Consider the following 15,497-nt stretch of genomic DNA (forward strand, 5'->3'; position numbering starts at 1 on the left):
TGTATGAATATGTATGCATATAGAGTATGTTACATATAGTAGCATTTTATAAATTTCCAAGCTGGTCAAAATCTTAAAAGTACCATAAAATCTATTTGACACACAAAATAACGATCGAAATGCGCACCAAATGGTAAGTGACCGTTCGGGCGTCTACGGAACTTATCGCTTGGCAAGACTTGCTCACCCTAGTCCCAAATGGTCAAAGTTTACGTCCTTCAAATGATTCTGCGGCGTTCGTCCGCGCGAACTTACCCCCTCCCGATAGAAAAACATGTATCGTCGAAATTCACATTCACTTTTGTAGACTTAATGCCCAAAGTAAGTTCATCAACGTACGTAAACTTACTATGTCCCACGCCCATCGAATAATTTCCATAATTGAGACCGCGTTTTTTCAGGATTTGAAAATTTTAAAAATAGCTGGTTATAGTAAACAGAAATACAAACAATTTATCCCAAATGTGTGTTTTTTTATAAATAAAAAATTACCATAGTTATAGCATTTTCAAAATCCAAAAAACCAAATGGTAATGTACATTTAAAGCAATACTAAGTGTGATATGGGAAAACGGCAAAAGAAGAAAAGCGTTACTTTTTCAAGGCCTATAGGATTGCTGAAACAACTCTTCGAAGTTTGTGTACAGAAAAATAAAAAATTCAAAGGACGGCGTACACAATATATGGGAAAATGTCCTTCGGTAGATTGGGTTATAACTTGTTAATTTTGTAGATTATAAGGGCCCAATGAAATATCGATAATTTTTTTTGTTTAATAGACAGTTTTAACGCTATATGGCACCAAGCGCTGAAAAACAGATAATGAGATATATCCGAGTTACATTGAAGACAAAAAATACGATAAAAACCGTAGCACGATTTAAAATATGGTCAACATTCCGTCTGTCTAACAAAGCGCGCTTCCCGCAACGGCCAACCGCTGAACGCTCAATATTTTTAATCAACTGCGACACTCACTATCAAGGCAGCAGCGGTGGCCAAAAAAGGTCGGTATCAAGTGTGGTAATGTCAATCATAATAATCGGCTTCTTATCGCTACAGCCGAATACTGAGCGCTCACAGAAAATCACCGATCCTCCAAACTAAACTAAAATCGATGTTCTATTGAGTTGCAGCAAATTTGAGTTACCCAGATTCATTATGAGAATCTAGGGGAAAAGAATAATTTAGAGACTGTTTTTTCTTATCCAGGACAAAGTGAAGTGTCATCTACAAACTGTCAATCACCTGTCAGGGTTATTTGGATGAAATAGATGTTGATAAGCAGTAAGTTATAATAATAATTATCTAACTTTTAATTTCCCCCCATTTACCAGTGACTATTAGTGTCTTGAAATAAAAATTGTACTTGCTGTAGTATAATTTCCAAATCTGAGGTTGGTCAAACCCAAAATGACATTCAAACCACCAAGGCCGGGATGTAAAAGCTAAGTCGTGGCCGTCTGCATCGAAATCGATGCCTGTTCGTTCAAAAAAGTATACGTAGACGGTCATGACTTTTTCTATACATGCTCGCTTTAGTTTAAATTTCGACGGGCATGACTAACCTAATATTTGGAAGTTTCATTAGGAAGTTATAGATTTATTCTAAGTGACTAGTACGCACTATTAAATGAAATAAATTTGAAAATTAGGTGAATATTATATCAATTAGTTTCCTTATTGACAATTATTTAGTCTAATATCGCAAAGAGAATATTTGCTTTGACAGGTATTCAGGTGGCTGGCAGTGCGGTTCAGCACTTCACAACTCCTGGAATGAGCCGAAATACAGTCTCCAAATGATACATTCGCCTAGATGCCCAGATGTGCAACAACGTTCAGAGAAATAAATTTGAGACTGAAAATTCTCTCAAATGATCACAATTTAAGCACAAGAACGGTGCTTGCTTAAGTCAGTATCAAGTGCGGTTACGTCAATCATATGAATCGCCCGCCTCTCGCAACGTTCAAAGGCGAAATGCCTTTTTGATTGTGTTCAATTGTCTTAATCATATATATTGATCTATTCTCGCAACGCTTGAATGCTAAGCGCTACAAAATTAGTATTAACTGCAACACCCACAGTTTAAGGGCAGCATCGGTTGTAAAAAGGGGTCTTAATCATATACGATTACCTCAGTCATATATATCGTCCTCTTCTCGCAATGGTGGAGCGGGAAGCGCGCGAGGTTTTATCATAACTGATACATTTACTGCTTCGAGTGGAGAAAGAATGCAAAGTAAGCTTGTTTTTATTTGAGCTAATTCCAATTATATAAATCCCCCCGCTCCTCACAACTTCCGAACGTGAAGCGTTAAATATTTTTAATTAATTTAAACACATATATCACGGCCGCACTCGATTTTGACCTTATTTTATGACTTTTGTTGTCCTGAAACGGTGAGTGTTGCAGTTATTCACAAATATTGATCGCTTTACGATCGAACGGTGCGAGAAGCGGTTGACTTATGTGATCGCCATTAACACACTTGATACTGACATTCTTCAAACACTGTTACTGTCCTTAAATTGTGAATGTTACAGTTTAGTCAACATATTGACCGCTTAGTGTTCGGTCGTTGCGGGAAGAGTGTGATTTTTGTGATTAGCATTACCGCACTTGATACTGACCTTATTTTTTCACTGTTGCTGCCCCGAAATAGTAAGTGTCGCAGTTGATTAAAAAAATCAATCGTTTAGCGTTGGACCGTTTCGAGAAGCGCGCTGTGTGGGACGGATGTAATGTTTACCACATTTCAATGCGTCATATTGATTTTTTCGTTGCTTTTGCTCTTAACGATATACGAATATACCGTATGCTCTGATTTTGAGAGCATAGCGCCGTATAGCGTTCAATTGTTATTTTTTTTTAAATTTTGTTATGGATATTTCATTGGGCCCTTATAACCTACACAATTACTAAGTTATAACGATTTCCACCCAAGGATATTTTCCCATGCATTCTGTGCAGGGTCCTTTTGATCGCACAAAAAAATTAATTATTTCATTTATATTCATAATGAGAAGGTAATAAATAGTTTTATGTGAAAACTGACTACCGCGGATTTCAGCAAATGTTGACGTTTCTAGGCCCTTTGAGTCATAAAAAAAAGTTTTTTCGTCGGTGTCTGTCGGTCACCTGTTGTCTTCGCTGTCATTGTCGCCTTTATACCGGATAACTTTTAAAAGACTGATGGGATTGGATTGTGATTTGGTACACAGTTTAAGGGACTAAAAAGAAAGATTGACTTCATTAACTAGACATTTTTGATAAAAATTCAAATAAGTAGAGGTTTTTAATAAGTTTTGAGACCATGTTTTTTCAACATTTAAAAATTCTATCGACATCTATTTAAGTATATAAAAATACGAATACCTTATCCTTTTGATTTTTCTGATAAAATAAAAATTACCAGAATTATAGCATTTTCAAGATCCATAAAACTAAAAGAAAATGAGCATCTAAAGCCAAACGAAGCATGACATGAGAAAAATAATAAATTATTACATTCTCAACCATAATGAGAATGTATTAGTTTTATGTGAAAACTGTCTTTCACGTATTTCATCAAATGTCGACGTTTTGAGGTTTCTGAGGAGAAAAAAAAGTTTTTACGTCAATGTATACCGGATAACTTTTGAAAGGCTAATCGAATTGAATTTTGATTTGACACACAGTGTGAGGGATCAAAAAGAAAGATCGAGTTCGTTAACCAGCCATTTTCGATAAAAATTCAAAAAGTTAGAGTATTTTTTTCAAATTTTCGAGCATACGTTTTTTTCAATATGTGAAAATTCTATCGACAGCTATTTTAGTACATAAAAATACGCAAACTTTATCCTTATGAGTTTTTCTGATGAAATAAAAATGACTAAATTTATTATTTTCAAAAACCGAAATAAGATGAACATTTAAAATCAAACAAAGCGTTATAAGGGGAAATTCCAATAGAAGAAAACGCTACTTTTTCAAGGCCCTACATCATGCTCTAAATAACTTTTTGAATTTTTTGCAAAAAAATCGAAAATTCAAATTTTCATCGCACAAAAAATGATGCAAAAAAAATATACAAGGAGAAAAAAATATCAGTACTATCCCGGATAACAATTCTAGCGCACCATGCGCGTATGGCATAGGCACGCCGTGCTTATTTTCACGCACGACGTGCGTTCAGATCAGCAAGCAAATGTATTGTCTATGGAGGCGAATATGTCAGGCATGTCCTTTAACGCACGTGCATGCACGCATGACGAAGAGGGTTGGTATCCACTCAGTGCTCGTGCGAAGAGGGTCTTAAAATTGTTCATTTATAATGAAATAAGGTAAGAAAAAGATGTAATTTGAAAGTTTTATTTCAGAAATGGAAGATTATGACATACTTAATAGGGTAACCCAACCAGTTATCGAGGGTATCCAATTGTCTGGGGTCAAATATAATTTATTCCTTTTTTACGTTAGTTTTTTCTTTTATCAATGCAAAAATTAGATGTAGAAATTTTAAGTTACAAGATGTCATGTGTTTCACTTACCCTATTAAATATGTCATAGTTTTCCATTTTTGAGATAAAACTTTTAAATTCAATCTTTTTCGTACGTTATCTTATTATAAATAAACAATTTTAAGACCCTCTTCGCACGCGCCGAGGATACTACCCTATTTAATATTCTTGTGACGAATGCAATATCAATATAAATCTCCGCCGAATATGTAAAATTTTGGAGTCGTTAGACATTAAAGAACAAGCACTATAAAGTCCGCCAGTGAAGGCAATATGGACCCATGAGCTACTGCGCTTGCGTTAGGGTCGCACGTACCTTGTCCGCGGTTGGCTTTCAATTCAAAATGAGTAGTAAGAAGAATTCCTTTTATTAAGTAAAACTGCATTCATAGTGCACACATGTATGTTTCGGTTAGTTTGGAATTCCATCATGGGGTGATTGTACACATGCTGACATTAGCGATACATTGTACACGCAATAAAGTCGCATCTACAGAATGCTCATAGATGTGGTGCATTCTTTCAAGCATCTCGTGCGCGCATCGACGTGCGTGAAACATGCGCGCATGAATTGTTATCAAGGATACCAATATAACTTTGCATGCGTGTATAGCAGGGTTTTTTCTGGTTATCCGCGTAAGAATTTATGCAATTTAATCGAAGGTATATCGAAGTATATATTCGGAATGGTTTTTTCTCAACGAAGGTCTTAAGCCACGCCTACTGACAGTGTTTTGTCTTGCAAGTTGATTCCGCGCAGCGCAGACGTAACATAAGACCTGCGTTCTAAAAAACTCATACCGCTATCAAAGGGTTTCTGGCAATCATGGTACGGTCAAGTGAAACTTTTATTCGAGAGACGATGCTGCATTCAAAACATACACTCGATCTGTAATACCACGCTCTTTATGCTTTGGTATCAAAGTGGCCTGTCACCCTAATATTGTATGAGTTCAAGCAAATATATTAAAAACTTCGGGCTAATTTTTCTGGTTAAAGTTTCGTAATTTTATAGGAATATCTCAACTTGCTACTATGCTTAGATTCTTTCTCTGTGGGGTAGGATTGTACACAAGAATACATCTCTTTACCGTAAAATATTTGGTTTGTTCAAATATGATCAATCACAAAAATATAAAATCATGATAAAAAAATCAAAAGATTTTTTTTTCGCTACAGCCATATGTGTGGAAATTGATCCTGATATCGTAAAATGACCAATGCTATGTTTTAAAAAGCTCATTTACCTCGTTATTTGTTTGGAAAGCAGTAAATAAAAGTAGTAAAATATGCTAAATCAAAAGGGATTGAATTTGTTTTATTTCTTGGTTGCTTTTGTTATCCAAAACTATTAGGAAAAATATTGTCGGCGCTGGGTACAGAAAGGATGTCAGTTTAAGAGATAACTTTTAGTGTTGTGGAAGTTCAAAACGGGAGGATCTTTTCCAATACTTATTCAATACTTTTTAACGCAAGCTTTCTTACTGGGTATCTCTGATATGGTGACCGATGACCTTTTACGAAGTAGTTCCAGATAATGACGATGATGAGATTTTTACATCAGATAGAGATCAATCAGGCGATGAAGAGGAAAAAACGGAGGAAATTACCCAAACATAACCCACAGGAAATACACTAGAGTCACATCATAAAATTCTAAGCGTGAAACCCAATTAAATCAACCACCGGAACAAAATATACCCGCGAAAGACATAATTAGGACGATTAGGGTCCCAAACGGGCAAGATGATGATGGATTAGAAGTTTTCATTAAATCTATAAAAAAAAAGCTGAAAAATAGTGTTCCCAAATAGGTTACATTCATATTTTTTAGATGCGGGAAAAATCCCAGTAAACACCGAACGACCACCCCAAATAAATACAATTCAATAACAAGAAGACAATGTAATAGATAGCAGAAAAATTACAGGAAAGGAAATAGTAGAACGGATAGAGTACGAGGAATCATCCGAGTCTCGAAAATATGTGACCAACTATTATCCATTAGAGGAAGAAGAGGAAATGGCATCTTAAATTTTGACTTAGCAGCATTGATTAATATCATAAAGAGGAGCGAATTACCTGAGAAATTAAAAAAAGAATGACATTCTTTTACAAATTTGCAACGAGCAATGACCAACATCAGTCATCAGGATCAGCCTATATCAGAGTATCTCAGACCCAGATCGAATACTTAGGATATTTTATTACAGCAGAAGGAGTGAAACTTAATCCAGCCAAAGTAGAAGCTGTCCAACATTTTAAAGAACCTAAACTCTCAAACAAGTCCAATTGTTTCTAGGATTTGATGGTCGACTGATTAGCTATGAACTTTTTTTAAAAAGTATGTATAAATAAAGTGCGAAAGCATAAATGACCATTTATGTTAACATAACTTGAGAATGCTCTGAAAATATTAATCTTTTTTGAAATCCGTATCTACATTTTCAGGAAAAACCGTTACTTTTACCTCGAATTGTACAACAATTTTCTATTTTCTTTGAAGTACAATGATTTTTTTTATCAGAAATGGATATTTTCGGTGCAAATAATTAAAATAAACTAAAGTTGTAAAAAGTTGTGAATCTCCTCAAAAATATAATCTAAAAAAATTGAAATCACCAATTTCTGAGGAAAAACATTGACTTAATCCGAACTTTCATGGAAACTTAATCAGATTCTGATATCGCACGTTATTTATTATTATTCATTATGTGAAACAAATAATTATGTTATCCTAGCTTTAATAAATAAGTTCGTATATTCATGTGTCTGACACTCATGATGGTATAAATAATAAATCATGATTCATGGGTGAAAGATTTGACACAAAAAGATTTAATTTATTATTCGAAGATTTGAATCTTGCCGCCTTGAGCCGTGGTGCGGCCGTAGTGTACTAGGGAGCGCAACGATTGGCCTTTCTCGTAATCAACAAGCTGGCTTCTCCAGGGCGAAGCTCTTCCATTGCACTACGGTCGAGAGCTGAACCTTGCGAATAACCGTAATATGGATATCTCGGACGTATAATTTTGTTAGTCGGGACTGGGTACGCGCTGTCTCGGATAAAAAAATGGGGATATTAAAACGTCCGCCTAGAAGAACATTCCGACGGGTAATCCCTAGAATAACCCGGGACATAAATCAGGTTAAATCGAATATTCCGGGATATCCTTATGGCTGTGAGGGATACATAAAACTGTTCTATATTAGATAGCCTTCTAGATCAAAATTTCTGTCTGAACTGATGCAGCAATTCGAGGAAGTACTAAAGATGCAACATTTGAAAATAACAACCTTTTATCCTTAAGCGAACAGTAACATTGAGAGAATGCACTCTACCGTAAAAAACTTAATTAAAACACCAAAGCCCGAAAATAATAACAAATGGGGCAATAATTTAAAATTGATCAATTTCGCAATAAATACTATGCAAAACACAACTTTGGGAACAACACCCATCGAGGCTACTTTTGGTAGAAAGCCCAATATTCCATCTACAATAGTCCTATCAACCACTCTACCGTATTAGGGCTTGATCAAAAAATTGAAACTTTGACATGCCCGTATTATTATGTAAATAAGAGAGAGAATAGAATTAGAAAAACAAGGGACTAAAAAGCGATTAGGCGGAGGAATAGTAAAAACACATCTGATTTACAAAGTAGGTGATAAAGTACAAATAAAAAATAATGCTAAAGCCAATAAAATGGATCCTAGTTGGAAAGATTCATATTCAGTGATAGATCTAATAGATAACAAGAATATTATATTAACGGGTAAATACAAAATAATCCGAATACATATTGGTCAAATAATGCCTTATTTTACATATGAAGACTTTATCGCTAATATGTGCAATAATAATCACTACTTGAGCAGATTACATATAACAAGAACTAAATGCAAACGTCTATATTAAAGAGATAAAAAAGGTAAATCTTCGCCATGAAGGTTAGAGATTAATTATAGGTATAAATTGAACCACAACGGAGGAGAGGTTAGAAGCAATATAGCACACCAAAATTTTAGAAGAACGAGATTACAGAACTTCATGTGTGCTAAAAGAAGAATGAAAGGTTAGCCAAAGAGAGATATAATTGATGGACCTCTAAAATCAGAATTCTATACAAGTTACTCGTAAAATAAGGGCATAAAAGACGATTAGCTCATTTTGTCGGTTATATTTCTAAAACTTTATTTGTTCGATAAAGCGAGAAATTGAAAAGAAACTTGCACCAGCACATAAATTAGGACAAACAGTAAACAATCCTACCAAAGACAATTTGCCTTAATAAAACTAAAGAGAATTAGAGACAATAAAAAACTGTCCTATTATTCTATTTGAAGTATTCCAGTCCAAACGTTGAGTTTTTGCGGATATTGAGGTTTCTCTTCTCTTGCCTAATTATGGCGTGCTCGACCCGATATCCAAAATTATGCCTATTTAAACTTCCGTCTAGTTAAAATGTTGCTTTATCCAAAAAGGTTATATTATATGGAAAGTTGGGGTTTTCATTTATGCGTAACATCATATCATCAAAAAACTCATCGCGGCGAGTCAGGAAACGAGTTCAGAGTCAAGAATCAAGAATTTACGCAACTTCACATGCCAACCACGGAAATTCCTTGTTGAATAGTAAATATTTTCGTTTAATTTGGTATAAAGCCTTGTTCCATGTCCTGCTGTCGAACTTGAAACGGGTGGACCACGATCCTCAAATATCGAGCTGACAGATTCTACATCATGCGGAATACAAAGCCATGGTCAAGAAGAGGAGCTATCCCAGCACATGCATAGTGAATGAGATTCCCGCTCGCATATGAGTTCTGGGAAACGCAGGACCATGAGACCGTGAGAACCTGTGCCTTGGCAAGTGTCAGTGCATCCCCTTTGAACAACAGCGAATAAAGCACGACCAGTGCCGAGTCGCGAAACTCGAATCTCGACGGTGCCCCACCACGCTGCAGAGAAACTGACAACTAACTCACTTCCTCGCTGTTTCTCTCACTCGAATTAATTTTTACTTGCAATTCTCTGACAGTAGTTGCGCTCCGACTCTCACTTGAGATGATGAACTCAGACGCCACTCTGAACGTCATTCCTTACTCTGAACTCTAAGCGAGCAACATATCCTCGAAGGCTTACCAAATAAATTTAACGCAATCGAATGATAAGAACGGAGATTAAATAACTAAATATAAGGGGAACATACAGAGGTCAAACCAATTGAATTGTTGTATTCTTCTGCATTCATAATGTGTTCCCTAAGGGCTTACATGACCTCCATTTCTCACAGGTCTCACCTTTTTTTTCTAGGTCTTATCCTTACTATATAGAATTATTTACAACTATTTACATACAGTCTTATATCTAGTTCCTTATCTCTGTTTCCTGTGATAGCGAAATTTAGGACTTATTAGAAAACGAGTGATCAAGGGAACGAAAGCGAGAGTGCAAGCGAGAGAGAGAGAGAGAGAGAGAGAGAGAGATCCTGAGTACACAAAGTCTACTCAGTCTACTTATACTATTACATAAACATTACTTACAATCTTTACGCTTCTAATCTAAGCGACTTCCGTTTCCTTTTTTCTTTCAGTATTTTATACCTCCAATTTGCCATTATTTTAACATGCATTCTTTCATTCTCTCTCATTCTCTTCTCTAATACCCTCCTACTCCTTCATCCATTCCTCTCCTAATCCATCCTCCCCTAGAATCTTAACCACATTCTCTTTCCAGCTTCCTTTACCTTCCATTCCGCTTTTATATCCTTCTCATACATGCTCCCATGTTTACTACTCCCATTCATATATTCTACACTTTCTGTTCTCTTCTTTTTCCCAATACATTCTCTCCCTTACCTCGTTTCCCAATATAAATCTTGCTATTCTTGTCCACCTTCTCTCTTCCCATCCCTTTTATAAATACTTTGGTACTCCTTTCTTTTTTATCATCTCAAACCATGTATTGTATTTTCAATCGTCAATCATACCCCATCTTTATATTAATTGTCTTTCCCTCCCCCTTTTGTCCAATTCTTCATAGTTTACTCCTGTCCCGTCTTCTATTTCTCTATCATTAAAGAACTCCCTCCTTTCTTCTTCTCATCTCGTTAATTGGATCACCATCCGTCTCCTATCTTCTACCTTCATCAAACACTTTCTCGCCAACTCCCCACCCTTTCCCTTGCTTACCATACCAGCGTATCAATTAAGCACTTTTTCTTACAATTGGTTTTAACCTTCTTTTTCCTATTTCCTATATCTGTTTCATTATCCCTGCTGCTTTCTTTATCCTTTCTCTTATATGAGCTCTATAATCGCCATTCGTTTGCAAGATATATCCCAAAAATTTAAACTCTTTTACTTCTTCTAACTCTATTCCCTTCCATCTGCCCGTCCATTCTTTCTTTCTTCCCCCTCTTTTTCTAAACTTCATTATCTTTGTATTTTCGTCATTTAAATTCAACTTTTTTCCATCTAAGTATTTCTCTTATCGTGTCAGCAAGCCCGCTATCCCTTCTTCATTCCCTTCCATCAATACTATATCATCTGCATATGCCAGTGCATATATATTTTCCTTCCCTATCTCTTTCAGTCCACAAACATTACTGTCAGTGCACTTTTTTCCCTTTTAATTCTCTTATTTACTAGATAGTTTAGAACATATATGTTGTCCATCACCCCCATTCCTTTTCTAAACCTTGTCGGATTCGGTGGCTCTATCTTTTTTCCCCAACTTCTTTCTTCAATCTCTCCGACAAAACTGTTACGTATACTTTGTACAGTGTTGGCATCAGGGTCACACCCCTATAATCTTTAATCTCCTCTCTTTGCCTTTCTTCACTATTGGTATCACTACTCCTTCCTTCCATAACTCTGGCCACCCCTCTCCTCTCCATACTCGATTACACATTATCCATGCCCATTCCTCTAGTTCCTTCCATCCATATTTCCATACTTCGTTTGGAATCTCATCTATACCAGGTTTCACATATAGAGTATACCATCCTTCATTATTCTTAAAACCTGCATTATTTCTTCTTTTGTTATGTCCTCTTCCCCATCTCTTTCTCTACCATATTTTCCTCGCTTTCTAAGCTTTTTCTCTACTCCTCCTAACAAATTCAAAAAATATTTGTTCCATTCTACCATTTCAATATCTTGGTTTACTCTTTTTCTGCTTTCTCTTTCTCTATTTACTATCTTCCATACCTCTTCTTCCGTCCTAGCCTCCTCCGCCTTTTTCGCAAACCTTTTATTCTCTTCTTCTTTCTTTTGATCACACTCTTCAGTATACTCTTTATTTTTTCCTTATATTCTTACCCATTACTTTTTTCTTTTCTCCTTTATTTCTCCTACCATTTTTCCATCTCCTCATCCACATTTACCTCTCCCATTTTGCTATTCTTGACCTTTTTCACTGAGATTTAACCCCTTCCTTCAGTCAAGAGGGGCTGTGCGCCCTCCCTCGCAGTACTTCCAAAATAGGTCCCACTATAAAACCGTGGTCATTAGTGTAAAAAATTGGGGATTCGCGTTCAGTGGAGATAATTATACTAGTGCAGAAAACTTTTTAACGAGGGTAAAGGAGTGGTGTTCGGTCTCAGGCCGTACGGATGAGAAATTAATTATACGGATTCTATTCATCCTAGATAAATTAACCCTGCAGTGGTGCCGCTATAATTTCCATGCCTGGCATACATAGCAGCATTTCAAAACATCAATTATTATCAGAGGCGTCTTGGAGAACAAGTCGCCACTCGCTATCAGGGTCATAAAGAAAGGACCGCTGATTTTTTAACATGCTTGAAGGATTTATTCCTCCAGTTTCAACGGCCGATAACCATGAAAGAGCAGATGGATCGAGCTCATCGTAATCTCAGACCTGGTCTTCCTGGTTGACCGAAGAAACCGAAAGGAGCATCTACAAAGTACCCTTAAAGACCCTACTGTGTACTGACATCTCGTCTCGTAACCTCAAGAATACTGCTTGACTGCTCTCACTTGCATCGCAGCGTTGTTATCAAAGGTTTCCAATACGTGGGGCTAGAATCCAGACAACATTTTTAAAGTTACCGACGAAATAGTTATTAACCGCTACTAAAGGAAAATGCACTTGAAGCCGCCTTCGGCCCATGTAAATGACAGATATTTTATTTTTTTTTTAAAGTTTTTAACGCTGCAAGGAAAAGTATTGCGATTACTCCGTAAGTTTCTAATGCAAACTTTAACGTAGAATCCGAATTGCAAACATTTAAAAGTTAATCTTGCTGTTTTTTTTAAGTTTTTAAAGAAGAAACAAAAGCGGGACTCAGTGGGGTCCAGTCCGAATAACAATAGAGGCGAGAATCATGGGGAGACGTGCTTAGCACAGGCCTCAACTAAGCCTCATTACACTAGAGAGAGTCCACATCTAGGGCGGAAAGTTCAATCAAAGGCCGAACCACCGTGTTATAATTGAGTTGGCTTATCTGAATTGTCTCTGAAATCATCTACTGCATCTACACTGGAATTCTCTCAGAAGTTATCTTCTGAAACTCAACCTGAATTATCGCAAAAATTATCTTCAGAAACAGAAGTCGAAGTAAACTTCAATCAATTAATTTCGAATCTTGAAGCAGGGAGAGAGACCACCATACCCTTAGTCGCTCAATTGAACTTGGGAACTCATTTTCTCACTCATTCTTAAAAATCGATCTCTCTTTCCAAATCGGACGAAGGGGCTACTCAGTAATAATTCTAATAAAATTAGAGGTGATCGTCTATCAGGGATTGGTATAAACTCGAGTCCCTTTGTCAGTAGGGGGTACTAAAATCCAGTCATTGGCAGGCACGGTTTCATTCGGAACCCATATGGGATCAATAGAGGCACAGATAGTCGGTTCGGCTGGCTATAAGATCGATCATTCAAAGGCAGGCGCTTTCAGAATGGCTACTGGCAGTATTGAGTCTGTCAGTAGCGAGGCATGTCTGCCGGCTACTTTCTCAGGAACCACCCATGCTTTTAATTTAAAAATTATAGGTAGGCTAACTGATACTTAAAAAGACGTTGCATTGCTGGATGAAGCGGAAAAAATTAGGTTCGACGAGATTTTGACGGGCATAATAAAAGCGAAACCCGATAAGTTACCTGCCGCGAAATTGTTTAAACATATGATCGACACGCGAGGGAGCCCTCCAATTCATCAGAGGAATAATCGTATGTCACCTAAAGTGTGTGACGCATTGACAGAAGAAGTGAGACTGTGGATTGAGCAGGATTTAATTGAGCTCTCAAATAGCGAGTGGTGCAGCCCGGCGATTATGGCCTGTAAGCCGGACTGTAATTGCGTCTGTGTATTTATTTTCGACGGTTTAATGAGGTGTCGAAGAAAGATGTGTATCTTATTCCGTTTATGGTAGAAATACTGGACCGCTTAAATTCGGCTCGATACATCTCAACCCTAGATTTTAACAGGGCTCAACAGAAATCCCTCTCAGTGAGTATAGTAAGCCTATCACGGCTTTTACTATCACAGAAAAAGGTCTCTATCAATTCAAACGCATGCTGTTTGGTCTCACCGGGGCCTCAGGAACCTTTCAACGGTTGATGGAAAAGGTCATCACCCCGTATATGAGACCACACGTGTTTGCCTATCTAGATGACGTAATTGTCGTAGCGAAAACCTTTAACGAGCACTTGTAGTGGTTGAAGCGGACCATTACACGCTTGAATAGAGTAGATCTACTGCTCAGCCCAAACAAGCGCAATTTCTGTCAAACTAAAGACAAGTTCTTGGGATTGAGGGTGAATAAATATGGGTTGTTGGTAGAATATGACAAGGTCCGCCCCACACTGAGATATCCTCCATCCAGACACATTAAACAAGTGAAAAGATTCCTAGGGGCCACGTCGTAGTACCGGTGATTTATCAATGATTGCGCTTGAATCTGTGAGCCAATTAATCATCCAATGAAACAAAATTATAATTTTTGTTAGGGGGGGGAGTTGCGTTCCAAACTTTGAAAACGGCCTTGGTGTCATAGCCTATATCGGCGTAAACCGACCTCAACCTACCATTCTGCGTTCAAACGGACGCTAGTGACTTTGGTTTGCGGTTGGCCATGAACCCAGTTCAAGCCAAGCAAGAGCATGTCATCACATACGCTGGTCGAATCATATCCAAAGCGGAGCGGAACTACATATTCACCGCAAAAGTAGCTGGCCGCAGTATCGGCAATCGGAAAGTCCAGTTACTTTCTCGAGGGGTATCACTTTTCAGTGGGGACCGACCACAGCAGCCTTCGACGGCTTCAGAACCCCAAAATCCCGACCGACAGATTGGCGTGTTGGGCGTTGTAACAATTGATGCCAATGTTGACATCCTGTGCTACTGCGCTTACGTTAAGGCCGCGCGCTGGCTGGACGCACTTGGCGCGCAATGCAAAATTAGTTTTAAAAAAGTACTTGTAATTTAATTAAATAATTATTTTAAAATGCACAAGAATGTATATAAATAGTGTGACTTTTGATTTCATGCAAAAAAAAAATTATAACACATATTCTATAAATTTTTTTATTATATTTTGGGTTTATTTATCTTTTATCTTTATTTGTCTTTATTTATTTTGGTTTAATTTATTTTAAGTTTTTTATTTGCATGGGGCATTTATAAAAAACAATAAAAAATACGAGACAAAAAAGAGAAGGAAGAAGAAAACAGGAGAAGATTTCGTTATTAACTTTGCATACTGCATGCTAAAGAGGAATTTAAATTTTATTTTATTTCGAATAAAATTTGTTGCATTTTAATCCCTTCATTGCTATTAAAACGTCATTTCTTATATTTCTTCTTACTGTTCGTGCTCCATTGGCACTTTAATACTAATTGCGATTTCAAGTTTTTTTTTAGGAAAAGCGTGCAGAGCAAGAACAGCTATAGTGAGAATTGAAAAATTAAAATACACCAAACTCTCGCTTTCAGTCAAGTTTCGGGGGTTGCCTTCA

General features: G+C 36.9%; 1 protein-coding gene and 1 pseudogene across 1 annotated transcript in view; one reads left to right on the top strand and one right to left on the bottom strand.

Annotated features, from left to right (window-relative positions):
• The window catches only part of LOC117172980, a 249,464-nt gene that overhangs the window by 131,743 nt on the left and 102,224 nt on the right, over positions 1–15,497 (bottom strand). The gene's annotated exons all lie outside the window — the stretch shown is intronic.
• Positions 7,436–7,569, top strand: LOC117174014 (annotated as a pseudogene).

Source organism: Belonocnema kinseyi, chromosome 5 (assembly GCF_010883055.1).
Source record: "Belonocnema kinseyi isolate 2016_QV_RU_SX_M_011 chromosome 5, B_treatae_v1, whole genome shotgun sequence".
NCBI lineage: Eukaryota > Metazoa > Arthropoda > Insecta > Hymenoptera > Cynipidae > Belonocnema > Belonocnema kinseyi.